This window comes from Nicotiana tabacum, chromosome 23 (assembly GCF_000715075.1).
Source record: "Nicotiana tabacum cultivar K326 chromosome 23, ASM71507v2, whole genome shotgun sequence".
In the NCBI taxonomy this organism is placed as follows: Eukaryota; Viridiplantae; Streptophyta; class Magnoliopsida; order Solanales; family Solanaceae; genus Nicotiana; species Nicotiana tabacum.
This window is the reverse complement of record NC_134102.1, coordinates 128,010,340-128,027,286: the sequence shown is the minus strand read 5'-3', so window position 1 is coordinate 128,027,286 and position 16,947 is coordinate 128,010,340.

Here is a 16,947-nt window from a genome sequence, read left to right as displayed (position 1 = left end):
TTTGTATTTATTCTAGAAGCTCGTGCACTTGTGACACTAATTCTGGGATGGTATTTAGACACCGTTATTATTTTATGGGTTATTTCACTATATTTCAAACTTTGCTTCCGCATTTGTTTTTTTGATTATTAATAATTTAAATATTATTTAAAAATTGGTTAATATTATTCTAACGTTGGCCTGCCTAGCAAGTGAAATGTTAGACGCCTTCACGGTCCGAAGGTGGGAATTTCGGATCGTGACAGTTGGTATCAGAACACTAGGTTACATAGGTCTCACGAGTCACGAGCAAGCTTAGTAGAGTGTGAAGGATCGGTACGGAGACGTATCTACTTATCTCTCAGATGCTATAAAGTTTAGGAACAACATCACTTCTTTCTTATTATGTCGTTCGATTTTATTCTATCATCGATGATTGAACCATTCTACTCTTATTCTCTCGCAGATGGTGAGAACACATAATATCTCTACCGATGGGCAGGGACCAGAACCCCCGGTGCCAACTATGGCCAGGGGTAGAGGTCGAGGTCGAGGTCGAGGTCATGCTAGAGGCCGAGGCAGATGCCGAGGTAGAGCTCAGTCCAGAGCTCGAGCAGCTACACCTGTTGTAGAACCTCAGGTGGGCCTTTAGGGGGAGGTTCCAGTTCAGAATGTACCAGCCGGACCAGCGTGGCTTAGAATGGTATATTTCCAGTGGCACCAGCCGTCTCACAGGCTGGGGGAGGAGAACAAACTCCCACTACTCCCGCTCCGGAGTAGATGGCTCCCCAGAATCAGGCTCCAGCAGCCCCGCCAATTGGGATAGTTCAGCCAGTTATTGCGGCACAGACCGGTGATAGGCCCGCCATGTCTTTTGAGGCCTTATTGAGACTGGATAGGTTTACTAAGCTCTTTCCAGTTCACTTCAGTGGTATACCTTCTGAGGACCCACATGATTATCTTGAATGCTGCCACGAGGTGCTGTGGAACATGGGTATAGTTGAGACCAATGTGGTTGATTTTGCTGTATTTCATATGACGGGTTCTGCCAAGAGGTGGTGGAGAGATTATACATTGACCAGACTAGTTGGATCGCCTGCACTTACCTGGGAGCAGTTCTCTCAGCTATTTCTGGAGAAGTTTCCTCCTTATCACACTGAGAGAGGAATTCCACAATTAATTTGAGCGTCTACAACAAGGATTACTCAGTATGAGTCTCGTTTTGTGGATTTGGCCCATCATGCTCTCCTTTTACTACCTACGGAGGGAGAGAGAGTGAGGAGGTTTATTGAGGGACTCACTCACCCTATCAGACTTCAGATGGCTAAGGAGACCGGAAGTGAGATTTCTTTTCAGGCGACTGCTAATGTCGCAAGGAGGATCGAGATGGTTCTTGCACAGGAGAGAGGGCAGAGGTAATTTTGGTAGGGATCATCCTCCCAGACCATTTCATTTAGCAGTTCATGTATCTCCCGGTGCTTCAGGGAGTCACGGTCCTATTATGCCTTACTCTGGGCAGCCAGTATTCAGTGCACATTCAACTACTATCAGTGCATCACCACTCCAGAGTTACTACAGAGGTTATCCGGCCCATTTGAGTAGCTTCAGCAGCCACGACATCAGGATGAGTGTTATGAGTGTGGGAACATTGGTCACATCAGGAGGTATTACCCTAGATTGGCGAGTAATAGATCTCGATAAGATTCTCGTGCCATCATACCGGCACATGTTGCTTCACCGCTTGCTCAGCCATCTAGAGGTAGGGGTCAGGTAGCTAGAAGTGGAGGTCAGGCCATTAGAGGTGGAGGTCAGACCGTTAGAGGTGGAGGCCATCCAGTCAGAGGCCGTCCCAGGGACGCAGTTCAGAGTGGTGGGGCCCAACATCAATTTTATGCTTTTCCAGCTAGGCCTAAGGCCGAGTCATCTGATGTTGTGATCACAGGTATTATTCCAGTTTTTCATAGAGATGCTTCAGTTCTATTTGATCCGGGATCTACTTATTCCTATGTGTCCTCCTATTTTGCTTCATATTTGATTGTGCCTTGTGATTCTCTGAGTGCTTCTGTGTGGGTATCTACATAGGTGGGAGACTCTGTTATAGTAGATCATGTCTATCGTTCGTGTGTGGTTACTATTGGTAATCTTGAGACTAATGTGGATCTTTTACTTCTTGATGTGGTAGATTTTGATGTCATCTTGGGTATGGATTGGCTGTCCCCTTATCATGATATATTGGATTGTCATGCCAAGACAGTGACCCTAGCTAAGCCGGGGTTACCTCGGTTAGAGTGAAAAGGAACTCCTGGTCATTCTGCCAGCACGGTTATTTCTTATATAAAAGCTCGGCGTATGGTAGAAAAAGGGTGTTTAGCCTATTTGGCTTATATTCGCGATCCCAGTGCGAATGTCCCTTCTATGGACTCAGTACCAGTTGTTCGTGAATTTCTAGAAGTATTTCCTGCAGATTTGCCGAGGATGCCACCCGACAGAGATATTGACTTCTGTATTGATTTGGCTCCAGGCACTCAGCCCATTTCTATTCCACCATACCATATGGCCCCGCCAGAGTTGAAAGAATTGAAAGAGCAGTTACAAGACTTACTTGATCAGGGATTCATTAGACCATATGTCTCGCCCTGGGGTGCACCAGTATTATTTGTAAAGAAGAAAGATGGATCTATGCGGATGTGTATAGATTATCGGTAGTTGAACAAGGCCACTATCAAAAACAGATATCCGTTGCCAAGAATTGATGACTTATTTGATCAGCTTCAGGGTGCCAAGGTATTTTCGAAGATCGATTTGAGGTCTGGTTACCATCAGTTGAAGATTAGGGCCTCTGATGTCCCTAAAACAGCTTTTCTAACTCGGTATGGGCATTACGAATTCCTAGTGATGTCATTTGGGTTGACAAATGCCCCAACAACATTTATGGATTTGATGAATCGGGTGTTCAAGCCTTATTTGGATTCTTTTATGGTTGTATTCATTGATCTTGATTTACTCCAGCAGCCGAGAGGAACATGAGCAGCATCTTCGAAGTGTGCTTCACACCTTGAAGAACAATCAGTTTTATGCCAAATTTTCAAAATGTGAGTTTTGGTTAGACTCAGTTGCCTTTTTGGGGCATGTTGTATCGGCAGAAGGCATAAAGGTAGATCCTAAGAAGATTGAGGCTGTTCAGAATTGGCCTAGACCTACTTCAGTTACAGAGATCCGGAGTTTCCTGGGTTTAGTAGGTTATTATCGTCGGTTCGTGGAAGGGTTTTCATCTATAGCAAGCCCATTGACCAGATTGACCCAGAAAGGTGTCCCATTCAGATGGTCAGACGAGTGTGAGTTGAGCTTTCAGAAGCTCAAGACCGCTTTGACTACGGCGCCAGTGTTGGTATTACCCATAGGTTCAGGATCGTATATGGTATATTATGACGCATCTCACATTGGGCTTGGTGCAGTATTAATGCAAGATGGCAAGGTAATTGCATATGCGTCGTGGCAGTTGAAAGTTCACGAGAAGAATTATCTTGTTCATGACTTAGAATTGGCAGCCATTGTTCATGCGCTAAAGATTTGGAGGCATTACCTCTACGATGTCTCGTGTGAGGTATTTACTGATCATCGTAGCCTTCAGTACCTGTTCAAATAAAAAAATCTTAATTTGAGGCATAGAAGATGGTTGGAGTTGTTGAAAGACTATGATATCACCATTTTGTATCACCCCGGAAAGGCCAATATGGCGGCCGATGCTTTGAGTAGAAAGGTTGTGAGTATGGGCAGTCTTGTGTATATTCCGGTTGGTGAGAGGCCATTAGCTGCAAATGTTCAGACTTTGGCTAATCAGTTCGTGAGGTTAGATATTTCAGAACCCAGTCGGGTTCTAGCTTGCTCAGTCGCTCGGTCTTCTTTATATGAGCGCATCAGAGAGAGGCATTATGATGATCCTCATTTACTTGTCCTTAAGGACACGGTGTGGCACAGTGATGCCAAAGAGGTTGCCGTGGGGGAAGATGGGGTTCTGCGAATACAAGGTCATAATTGTGTGCCTAATGTGGATGGGCTTCGTAAATTAATTCTTGAAGAAGCACACAGTTTCAGGTATTCTATTCATCCAGGTACCGCCAAAATATATCAAGATTTGCGGCAACATTATTGGTGGAGGAGAATGAAAAAGGATATAGTTACTTATGTAACTCGGTGTCTGAATTGTCAGCAAGTTAAGTACGAGCATCAAAGACCTGGTGGTTTGCTTTAGAAGTTAGAAATTCCTGAGTGGAAGTGGGAGCGTATCACTATGGATTTTCTTGTTGGGCTCCCACGGACTCAGAGAAGATTTGACGCAGTTTGGGTCATTGTGGACAGGTTGACCAAGTTAGCACATTTCATTCCAGTGGCAGTTACCTATTCTTCAGAGAGGTTAGCTGAAATTTACATTCGTGAGATTGTCCGTCTTCACGGTGTGCCCGTGTCTATTATTTTAGATCGAGGTACGCAGTTTACCTCACACTTCTGGAGGGCTGTACAGCGTGCGTTAGGCACACGGGTTGTGTTGAGTACAACATTTCATCCACAGACAAATGGACAGTCAGAGCGCACCATTCAGATATTGGAATATATGCTTCGCGCTTGTGTTATAGACTTTGGAGGTTCTTGGGATCAGTTCTTTCCACTTGCGGAGTTTGCTTATAATAATAGCTACCATTCGAGCATTCAGATGGCTCCATATGATGCATTATACGGAAGGCGATGTTGTTCGCCAGTTGGCTAGTTTGAACTGGGAGAGGCTCGGTTGTTGGGTACCGATTTGGTACAGGATGCCTTGGATAAGGTCAAAATTATTCAGGATCGACTTCGCACAGCTCAGTCTAGGCAAAAGAGTTATGCCGACCGTAAAGTTCGTGATATTGCATTCACCGGGTTTCACCTATGAAAGGTGTAATGAGGTTCGGAAAGAAGGGCAAGTTGAGCCCTAGGTATATCGGACCCTTTGAAATTCTTGAAAGGGTAGGTGAAGTAGCCTACAGGCTTGCATTACCACCTAGTTTATCAGCAGTTCATCCTGTGTTCCATGTGTCTATGCCCAGAAATATCATGGTGATCCGTCCCATGTATTATATTTCAGCTCAATCCAATTGGACAAAGATTTGATTTACGAGGAAGAGCCGATGGCTATTCTAGCCCGGCAGGTCCGACGGTTGAGGTCTAAGAGTTATCCTTCAGTTCGGGTGCAATAGAGAGGTCAGCCGATAGAGGCATCTACCTGGGAGTCCGAGTCGGACATGCGGAGTAAATATCCATACCTTTTCTCCAGCTCAGGTACTTGTTTTTAACACCGTTCGAGGACGAACGTTTGTTTTAGAGGTGGAGAATGCGATGACCCAAAATGTCATTTTTAAATTTAATGAGTAATTCTGTGTTCTAATACCTCAAAAAACACTATTTATCATTCCTCGACTTGCGTGCGCAGTCAGTAAAATTTTTCGAAAAGTTTTCATGTGAAAAATAGATTAAAATGTGAAATAGAGCTTTAAAACTTAATTGAGTTGACTTTGGTCAATATTTTTAGCAAACGGACCCGGATCAGTATTTTGACAGTTTCGGTAGCTCCATATTGTGATTTGGGACTTGGGCATATGCCCGAAATTTAATTTGGAGGTCTCTAGCTCAAATTATGACCATTTAACGGAACTAGCAATTTAAAGGCTAAAGATTCCAAGTTTGACCAGGGGATTAACTTTTTGATATCAGAGCCAGAATTCGATTCTGGAAATTTGAACAGCTCCGGTATGTCATTTATGACTTGTGTGCCAAATTTGAAGTCATTCCGAATTCATTTGATATGTTTTGGCACGAGGTTTGCAAATTAAAAAGTTTAAAACTCAAAGTTTGAATCGAGGTGTGAATTGTAATTTCAGCGTTGTTTGACGTGATACGAGACCCCGAGTAAGTCCATATTATGTTATTGTACTTGTTGGTATATTCGTACGGGGTTCCGAGTACCCCGGGAGTGATACGGATTAAAATCGGATCAAGAATTGGACTTAAGCAAAATCTAAAATTTTGCCTTCTATTGTAATCGCACCTGCGGATTTTTGACCGCAGGTGCGAGCTCGCAGAAGCGAGCCTTCGATCGCAGATGCATCCGGGCGTGTCTGGGCAAAAGTCCGCAGGTGCGGAAACCTGCACGCACCCGTGTGTCCGCAGAAGCGGATACAATAATCGCATAAGCGAAGGCAGCACAAGTGCGCATTTTTCCTCCGCAGGTGCAAGGCCTCGCCTGGCAGCCCCATTTCGCAGATGCGAGATTTTTCTCGCATGTGCGAGACCAGGCACCGCAGGTGCGAAAATGCCTGGGCAGTGTATATATCGAAGAGTCCGATATTATTTTCATATTTTGGTCGTTTTGAGCTCGGTTAAGGCGAATGTTTAAGCGATTTTCACGGGAAACATTAGGGTAAGTGTTCCTTATCCTATATTGATTATATTTCATGATTTCATACTCGTTTATATCATGAATCCGTGAATTTATGGAAGAAAAATCAGATTATTTTAAAATCTTCCAAAAACGAGAAATTTAGATTTGAAGGCCCATTTGATATCGGAATTGAATAATTTTTGTATGGTTGAACTCGTATCGAAACGGGTGTTCGGATTTCGTGAGTTTTTTCGGGATATGATACGTGGGTCCCACTGTCGAATATTTTAATGAATTTCGGATTTTTATCCGAAAAATTAGTAAATTCATATGGAACTAATTCCTATGATTCGTATTGAGTATATTGAATTGTTTATGAATAGATTTGAAGCTTTTGGAGACGAATTTAAAAGGAAAAGTTATGGTTGAGTAATTGATTGGAATTTGCAAAGCGAGCTAAGTGTCGTTGTTAACCTTGACTTGAGGGAATCGAACCCTTAAATTATTTATTATGTGAAATGCATGTGAGCGACGTATAGGCGAGGTGACGAGTGTCTATACGTCGTGAAATTAATGGTTTGCCTGCTTACTTGAAAAATCATAAAAAAATTTAAATCATAAATTAATTATTATAATAATTGTTTCTCTCCTCTTCTTTGTCAAATATTAATTCTTGAATTCCTGCATTAATTGTTACATGCTATTTGAATTATGTATTTTAATTGTTATTTGACATTTAGCATATTAAATATTAAACTACCTATTTTCTCTATGATTTTCATAATAAATTATTATTTGTCATTGTTTGGTTCATAAATAAATTATAATTATTGTGTGCCTTGATGCTTAATAATTTCTCATTGGACGTGGTGTTTATTGGAGTAAATTTTATTACATTTATGAGTTATTTAAAATTATATTGGGAGAACGGATTGTACGCCGCGACGAGAAATAAAAGTATAGTCAATATTGGGGGATCGGATTGCACGCCGCAATAGACTTATTTAAAAGTCAATATTGGGGGATCGGATTGCACGCCGCAATAGACTTATTTAAAAGTCAATATTGGGGGATCGGATTGCACGCCGCAACAGACTTATTTAAAAGTCTATATATATACTTGATTGAAATAAATATATGGCAGACTTGATTAAAAGGAATATATTGTGAGAGCGGGTTGCACGCTGCAACAGAATTGGTTGAAATAATAATGGATTATGATTGCTGAGTTGGCTTCAATTATTATAAATGGTTACCTGATTTATTTCTATTATTTGTTGTTGTTACTAATATTGCGTACAGGTTAATATAAGTGAACCGCCTTAGCCTCGTCACTACTTCGTCGAGGTTAGGCTCAGCACTTACCAGTACATGGGGTCGGTTGTACTGATACTACACTCTGCACTTCTTGTGCAGATTTTGAAGTTGGTCCCTGCGGCGTACCATAGACTTGCTCGGATTTCAGCTACTAGAGGAGACTTGAGGTATAACTGCATGGCGTCCGCAGTTCTGAAGTCCCCGTCTATTTTACATTAGATGTGTGTTTATTTCCATACAGCTTTACTTTATTTAGACCTTTATTTGTATTTGCTCGTGCACTTGTGACACCAATTCTGGGATGGTATTTAGACACCGTTATTATTTTATGGGTTATTTCACTATATTTCAAACTTTGCTTCCGCATTTGTTTATTTGATTATTAATAATTTAAAGATTATTTAAAAATTGGTTAATATTATTCTAATGTTGGCTTGCCTAGCAAGTGAAATGTTAGGCACCATCACGGTCCGAAGGTGGGAATTTCGAGTCGTGACAGTTGTACTGATACTGCACTCTGCACTTCTTGTGCAGATTTCGGAGTTGGTCCCAACGACGTACATTAGATTTGCCCGAATACAGCTATTAGTGGAGACTTGAGGTATAACTGCACATCGTTCGCAGTTCTGAAGTCCCCTTCTATTTTTATCTCAGCTGTGTATTATCTTTCAAATAACTTGAACTTTATTGAGACCTTTATTTGTATTATCCTAGTAGCTCGTGCACTTGTGACATCAGATTCGGGGATGTATTTTGATAATTCGGTATTTATGGTCTTCCGCACTTTATCTTAATAATTGATTTTTGTTTAATTAAATTTGCTTTAAAATAGTTAAGATTATTTTATCGTTGGCTTGCCTAGCAAGTGAAATGTTAGGCGCCATCACGATCCTGAAGGTGGGAAATTTTGGGCCGTGACAGAATTGTTATCGAAATTTAGTAATTTTGGCATGGTTGGACTCATGATTGAATGGTCGTTCATATTTTGTAACTTTTGTCGGGTACCGAGACGTGGGCCCCATGGACGATATTTGAGCTAAATTTCGGATTTTGTTGGAAAATTAGTATTTTCATATGGAATTAATTCCAATAATTTGTATTGATAAATCAAATTAATTGTGACTAGATACGAGCCTTTCGGAGGCCAATTCGCGAGGCAAAGGCATAGCGGAGTAAAGAATTACACGGTTCGAGGTAAGTGACTTGTCTAACCTTGTGTGGGAGAAATTTCCCTTAGAATTGGTATTGATATGAAAATTGTGATGTGTTGAAAGTCGTGTATGCGAGGTGACGAGTGTATGCAAGGGCTAAATGTGGAAGATTATGTCTTTAAATTGTGTAAATCTCTCTTACATATTAAATAAATTATTTTATCACGTCATATTCATCATCATTGGTCTACTTTTATATTTTAAATTTGCCTTACCTTTTCTTGCTAATTGCTTTATTGAAGATTGGATTTTTTAATTTAAATATTATTAATATGAGGTATTTGACATTTTAAAATTTTAGTATTGAAGCAACGTGTTAAAATTGTGAAATATTATTTTTGTGGAGTTATTCCCTCCGAATATTTTGTTGAGATTTTTGTATACATTGTGGTTGGGCCGTGAGCTCCCTATTGTGGAAAATAAATGTTGTTGTTGATTTATTTTGGCAAATTAAAATATTTGAGCACTTGAGGTGCAAATTGTGATATATTGTGATACCTATACGCATGTGGTGGTATAAGGTCTGGGTGTTGAAATGCATGAGGTGAGATAAGGGTGGATTGATACGCGTGGCTAGTAGGGAAACTAATAGAAGTCATGCGGTGTGATAAGGGTGGCTAAAACGTGGGATGCTATTTCGGGAAAAATAATTTCTTTAAAATTAAATGTGAAGGCTACCGCGGTGATATAAGGAAATGAGATGTTGTGAATTTATTTATGATTTGGGGTTACGAGGCGGTACCTCGGGAGTGCCCTTGTTGATATTTCCTTATGGCTGCATTTGCCTTTGGTTATTTTTGTGTTTCCTAAAGGTTGTAAATTTCTGTTTTCCTTCCGCGAGGTATTATTTGCCCTTATTCTATGTAGTTAAAGTGTGACATATCCCTCCTTACATGGTTCATTTCCATTGTCATTATTATTAGTATATTGTTAAACTTTTCACCCTGTCTTTTATTATTCTAATAGGGCCTGACCTGACCTCGTCACTACTCTACCGAGGTTAGGCTTGGCACTTACTGTATACCGCTGTGGTGTACTTATACTACGCTTCTACACATTTTTTTGTGCATATCTAGGTACTTTCTATCAGACCAGGCATCAGTGAACTTGCCGTACGCGGAGACTTCAAGGTATATCTGCCAACGTCCGCAGACCTCGGAGTCCCCTTCTATCCTTATTATATTGTTTTCCTTATTCTCTTTAGACTCTGATGTATAGAGACACTTAGAAGAAATTTTTAGAAGCTTGTGACTTATTTCTACCGGGTTTTGGGAGTTGTAATTATTTGAATTGCAGTTTCATTTATTTCAGATTTCTATTATGTTATTCTGCATTGATAGGCTTACCTAATCTTAGAGACTATGTATCGTCACGATATCCTACAGATAAAATTTGGAGTCGTGACAGTTATAGTAAGAATACTTTCTATTTAGATATGGTTTTACTATTTCTACTTCTTATCGGCCGTATTAATGTCTCTATTATATTTTTATAATAATTTCATTACTTGAATGCTTCATTTGGATAATTGCGGTGAGAATGAGGAACTTTTCAGGCAATTTAACATGAGCACTCATTTGGATATTCATTTTTGTAAAAAGAAGAAACTTCTCAATTTATAAGCTCAAAACCGAAAATCCAAAATATCCAAACCGATCAACCCGAAACCGAACTTAAAAAATTTGATCCAATCCAAACTTATTTGGATTGGATTTGGATTGTCATTTCTCTAATTCGAAAATCAAAAATCCAAACCGAAATTTTCATATGCAATTCGAACTGCCCGAACGCTCACCCATAATTTGAGTCATAAAATAAAAAGTAAAAGACAAACGTTTAAATACAAGAAATAATTATTATTGACTTTTTAAGCAAACCAGTAAAGGATGAAACTCTACTTTGGAAGTCATCAGTCAATATAGTCAATTTAAAGTTTGTTCAAGTTTTATAATGTCTTTAACTTAATTTCACAGGTTATCATGTTTCCTTTCTAGTTAACAATAACATATAACCCTAGAAAATTTAAAAGTTCTTATGATGTTTTTTTGGAAAGCTATTTATAATTTATTCTTAATACACAAACATCGTCAACCAACTAAGAAAAGATGTCTTTTCTCTAGACGAGCAGAAAAAATATTTTATTTATTTAATCTATAGAAAAATCCTATAGGAATTGTCTCAAACATATTAAAAAAAGTCAGAATCCAGTAGTTACATTTTGATTAATCTATTTTTTCTTCGTTTTACAAATAATCTCTATCCAAGAACATAACAATGCATTAGATATTATCTTTTTTTAAGCGAAAGTCTGTCATTGTAATTGAATTACCTAGTGTTGATGGATTTTAAATATGTTAAGGCTATCCTAATTAGTGAAAATATGGAATTCATATTAAAATAACAATTAGAGTTTATTCTTTCATTCTATTCCAAAAGATATTTATGTTTTAGTTTTTCGTATGTGTCTATAATCGGTTCTCATTTAAATAAGGACCTTTTAAAAGTAAATATGGCTCCATCAAAAATCTATATTTGTTATTTATCTTTTATACATAATCAGTTCTCATTTAAATAGAGACCTTATAAAGCAAAGCCTGGCTTCATCAAAAACCTATATTATTGTTTGTATTTATTGAAACATTTTAAATATTTTATGAAAATACTGGACTTGTTTATTTTTCTAAAGATATTTTATTATGAATTTTTTAGTTCTATTGTATTTATATTTTTATTTCATAAAACATATTTATGAATGCTTTTCTATCAATCATAACAATAGATTTCTTTCCATTATTTTGTTTTCACGTTTAAAATGGCAAGTGTTTTCTTTCACGCGAACAAATGCATGAAAAAACAACACAGAGATCATACTCCTCTCTCTTTTTTTAATCTCCAAAATAGATAAAGGAAAGAAACTAAACCAAAAATTGATTTTTATGATAGTAATATATGGATGTTAAGCTAAACCAACATATGCAAGGGAAAAAATAAATATCGCGTGCTCCAGCGCATACTAAGTAATAAAAGTTTTTTTTATTTATTACACATGAAAAGTAGTGAATAATAAAAAATTATTGACATAAAAAAAATTGTACTTCTGCATTTTTTATCAATCACAAACAACACTGTCACGACCCAAAATCTCACCCGTCGTGATGGCGCCTATCTCAATACTAGGCAAGCCGAAAATCTCAATAAACCACAATTTCTCTCAAGATTGAAAATGTAATATTTAAATACAATATAAACACTTCCCAAAATCTGGTGTCACTGAGTACATGAGCATCTAATATGAATACAAGTCTGGAAAATACACATACTATAATAGTCTGAGACCAAATACGGTAAACAAAGAGATAGAGAAGGAGAGACAAGGTCTGCGAAATACGGCAGCTACCTCAAAATCTCCTGAAAATCAACCGCGCGAAAGGATCAACACCCGCTATGTCCGAAAATACCTGGATCTGCACACGAAGTGCAGGGTGTAGTATGAGTACAACCAACTCAGCAAGTAACAATAATAAATAAGGAACTGAAGATAGTAACGAGCTACACAGTTATGGTTCATTTCGAGTAATTCCAACAAAGAATAGACATGCTATCAAATCTGGCAGATTAATGTCAAATCAATTTTTATACAGTTCCTGTTCATGTAATCCGTATATCAACAATCTTTCAGAGATTTCACAACAATGACAGATAGCAACTAAGTGCAACAACAAATGAAAATCAAGTACAACCTCTTAGGACAACAATCATTCATTGGGCTCCTAGCCCTCATCACTCCCTGGGCTCCCAGCCCTCATCACTCTCTCAATGGATACCCGCGCTCACTGGAGGTATACAGAATTCGGAGGGGCTCCTACAGCCCAAGCGCTATAATCTGCACGGACAACTCACGTGCTGCATAGACAACTCACGTGCCATAATATAAATATCTGGATCCGCACGGCCAACTCACGTGCCATAATATAAATATCTAGATCCGCACGGCCAACTCACGTGCTATAGTATAATATAAGGATCCGCACAGCCAACTCACGTACAATAGTATAATATAAGGATCTGCACGGCCAACTCACGTGTCGCACGGACAACTCACGTGCTATAGTATCAATATCTCACAATCAGGCCCTCGGCCTCACTCAGTCATAAATCTCTCCAGTCTCTCGGGCTCTCAATAATCATGAAATCAGCCCAAACAACAATGATATGATGTATCAATAATAATAACAGAGACTGAGATAAAATGTGCAAGTAAAAACTGAGACTGACTACATATAGCATTTAACAGGTAATGCAACAAGTACGTGACCTCTGTGGGTCCCAACAGTACTATCACATAGCGTAATCATGATTTCTAACATGATTTAGAGTCAAATTTTGTCAACACATAGAGAGCATATAGCTAACAACATATTATTCAACTTTATAGTTTTCCGGGACGGAACAAGTCACAATCCCCTCGGTGCACGCCCACACGCCCGTCACCTAGCATGTGCGTCACCTCCAAAATAATCACATGATACCAAAATTTGGGGTTTAATACCCTCAGGACCAGATTTAAAACTGTTACTTATCTCAAGCCGTGAAATTCTTATTCCGCAATTTTCTTTCCTCGTGAATTGGTCTCCAAACACCTCGAATCTGGTCATAAATAATTCGTTTCAGTCAATAAAATTCATTGAAATTAATTCCATGAGAAAATAATGATTTTCCATAAAAATCCGAAAATTAGCTGAAAAATCGCCTGTGGGACCCACATCTCGGAACTCAACAAAAGTTACAAAATACGGAAACCCATTCAACCACGAGTCTAACCATATCAATTTTACCAAAATACGACCCAACTCGACCCTCAAATCTTCAATTTAAACCAAGAGAGTTTTCAAAATTTTCCAACTCAATTCACCAATTAAATGATAAAATAACCATGGATTCGGGTAATATAACTAATATTGAGTTAAGGACACTTACCCCGTTATTTTATATGAAAATCACCCAAAATCGCATAAAATCCGAGCTCCAAATCGTCAAAAACTGAAAATGGGACTAAGTCCCATTTTCAGAACTTTAACTCACTGCCCAGGCTTTTCTTCTTTGCGAACGCGGTCAGTGCCTCGCGTTTGCGAAGCACAAAATATCTCCCGTCCAAATTCCTCCTTCGCGAACGCGACATCACCCTCGCGTTCGCGAAGCACAAAATGCCTCTGCCTCAATGCCTTCTACGCGAACGCGTTCAACCCATCGCGAACGCGATGCTTCATTCCCCCTCACTACGCGAACGCGACACCCTCTACGCGAACGCGTAGACCAATTGCCTGGGGTCCTCAGCTGCTTCCTCTCTTCTTCGCGAACGCGTAACACCTCTCGCGTTCGCGATGCACTCTCAGTCCACCCTTCGCGAACGTGTGCTTCTCTTCGCGAACTCGAAGAGCAAATATTGCTAGCCTCTCAGTTCCTCTTCGCGAACGCGAGGCTCCACTCGCGAACGCGATGAAGGAAACCAGATGGTGCATCAGAAAAAATTCCAGCAGAGTTCCAAGTCCAAAATCCAACCCGTTAACCATCTGAAACTCACCCGAGCCCCTCAGGATCTCAACCAAATATACCAACAAGTCCTAAAACATCATACGAATTTAGTTGAACCCTCAAATCACCTCAAACAACGCTAAAACCATGAATTACACCCCAATTCAAGCCTAATGAACTTTGAAATTTTTAATTTCTTCAAACGATTCCGGAACCTATCAAATCACGCCAAATTTTGTACACAAGTCATAAATGACATAACAGAGGCATTTCAATTTTCAGAATTGGATTCCGAAACCGATATCAAAATGTCAACACCCCGGTCAAACTTCTCAAAAATTAAACTTTCGGCATTTCAAGCCTAATTCCTCTACGGACTTCCAAATAATATTCCGGACACGCTCCTAAGTCCAAAATCATCATACAGAGCTATTGGAATCATCAAAATTCAAATCCGAGGTCGTTTATATATAGGTCCATATCCGGTCCACTTTTCTAACTTATATTTTTAATTATGAGACTAAGGGTCTCATTTCACTCCGAGTTCCTTCCGGACCCAAATCAACTAACCCGATAAGTCATAAATCAATTATAAGATATAAATTGAGTAGTAAATGGGGAAACAGGGTTATAATATTCAAAACGACCGGCCGAATCATTACATTCTCCCCCTCTTAAACAAACGTTTGTCCTCGAACGGGTTTAGAATAATACCTAGGGTCTCAAATAAGTGTGGATATTTGTTCCGCATCTCCTGCTCAGTCTCCCAAGTAGCTTCTCCGACTGGCTGGCCTCTCTACTGCACCTTCACTGATGTTATATTCTTTGACCTCAGCTTTCAGACCTGCCGGTCTAAAATAGCCACCGGCTCCACATCATAAGTCAAATTACCGTTCAGCTGTACTGTACTGAAATCCAGAATGTGAGACGGATCCCCGACATACTTTCGAAGTATAGATACGTGGAACACTGGATGAACACCTGATAGACTAGGTGGCAAAGTTCATAAGCCACCTCCCCAATTTTCTTAGGTATCTCAAAAGGCCCAATATACCGAGGGCTCAACTTGCCCTTTTTCCCGAACCTCAATACACCCTTCATGGGTTAAATCTTGAGCAGAACCTTCTCCCCAACCATGTGAACAACATCACGAACCTTCCTATCGGTATAACTCTTCTGTCTAGACTATGCCGTGTGAAGCCGTTGCTGAATCACTTTGACCTTCTCTAAAGCATCCTTAACCAAGTCAGTACTCAATAGCCTAACCTCACCCGGCTCAAACCAATCCACCAGAGACCGACACCATCTCCTATATAAAGCTTTATATGGAGCTATCTGAATGCTTGACTGGTAGCTATTATTGTAAGCAAACTCTGCGAGTGGCAGAAATTGATCCCAAGAACCCCCAAAATCAATGACACAAGCGCGTAGCATATCCTCCAATATCTGAATAGTGCGCTCGGACTGTCCGTCTGTCTGAGGGTGAAATGATGTACTCAACTGAACCTGTGTGCCCAATTCTCGCTGCACTGCCCTCCAAAACTGTGAGGTAAACTGCGTACCCCAATCTGAATTAATGGACACTGGCACACCGTGTAGGTGAACAATCTCACGAATATAAATCCCAGCCAACCGCTCTGAAGAATAATTAGTACCGATTGGAATAAAATGCGCAGATTTGGTCAACCGATCTACTATCACCCAAACAACATCAAACTTTCTCAACGTCCGTGGGAGTCCAACTACGAAGTCCATGGTAATACGCTCCCACTTCCACTCCAGAATTTCAAGTCTCTGTAGCAATCCGCCCGGTCTCTGGTGCTCGTACTTTACCTATTGACAATTTAAACACCAAGATACAAACCCAACTATATCTTTCTTCATCCGCCTCCACCAATAGTGTTGTCTCAAATCCTCATACATCTTCGCGGCGCCTGGATGAATAGAGTTCCGCGAACTGTGAGCTTCCTAGAGAATCAGCTCATGCAAACCATCTATATTAGGTACACATATCCTCCCCTACATCCGTAATACATCGTCATCTCCAATAGTGACTTCCTTGGCATCACCGTGTTGAACCGTGTCCTTAAGGACAAACAGATGTGGATCATCATACTGGCACTCTCTGATGCGATCATATAAAGAAGACCGACAAACCACATAGGTCAAAACTCTATTTGGCTCGGAAATATCCAATCTAACAAACTTATTAGCCAAGGCCTGAACCTCCAAGGCTAAAGGCCTCTCTGCTACCAGTAAGTATGCTAAGCTGCCCAAACTCTCTGCCTTATGACTCAAGGCATCGGCCACCACATTGGCCTTTTCGGGATGATAGAGAATGGTGATATCATAATCCTTAAGCAACTCCAACCACCTTCGCTGCCGCAAGTTAAAATCCTTCTGTTTAAACAAATGTTGTAGACTCCGATGATCGGTATATACCTCACACTGGACACCGTACAAGTAATGTCGCCAAATTTTCAAGGCATGAACAAT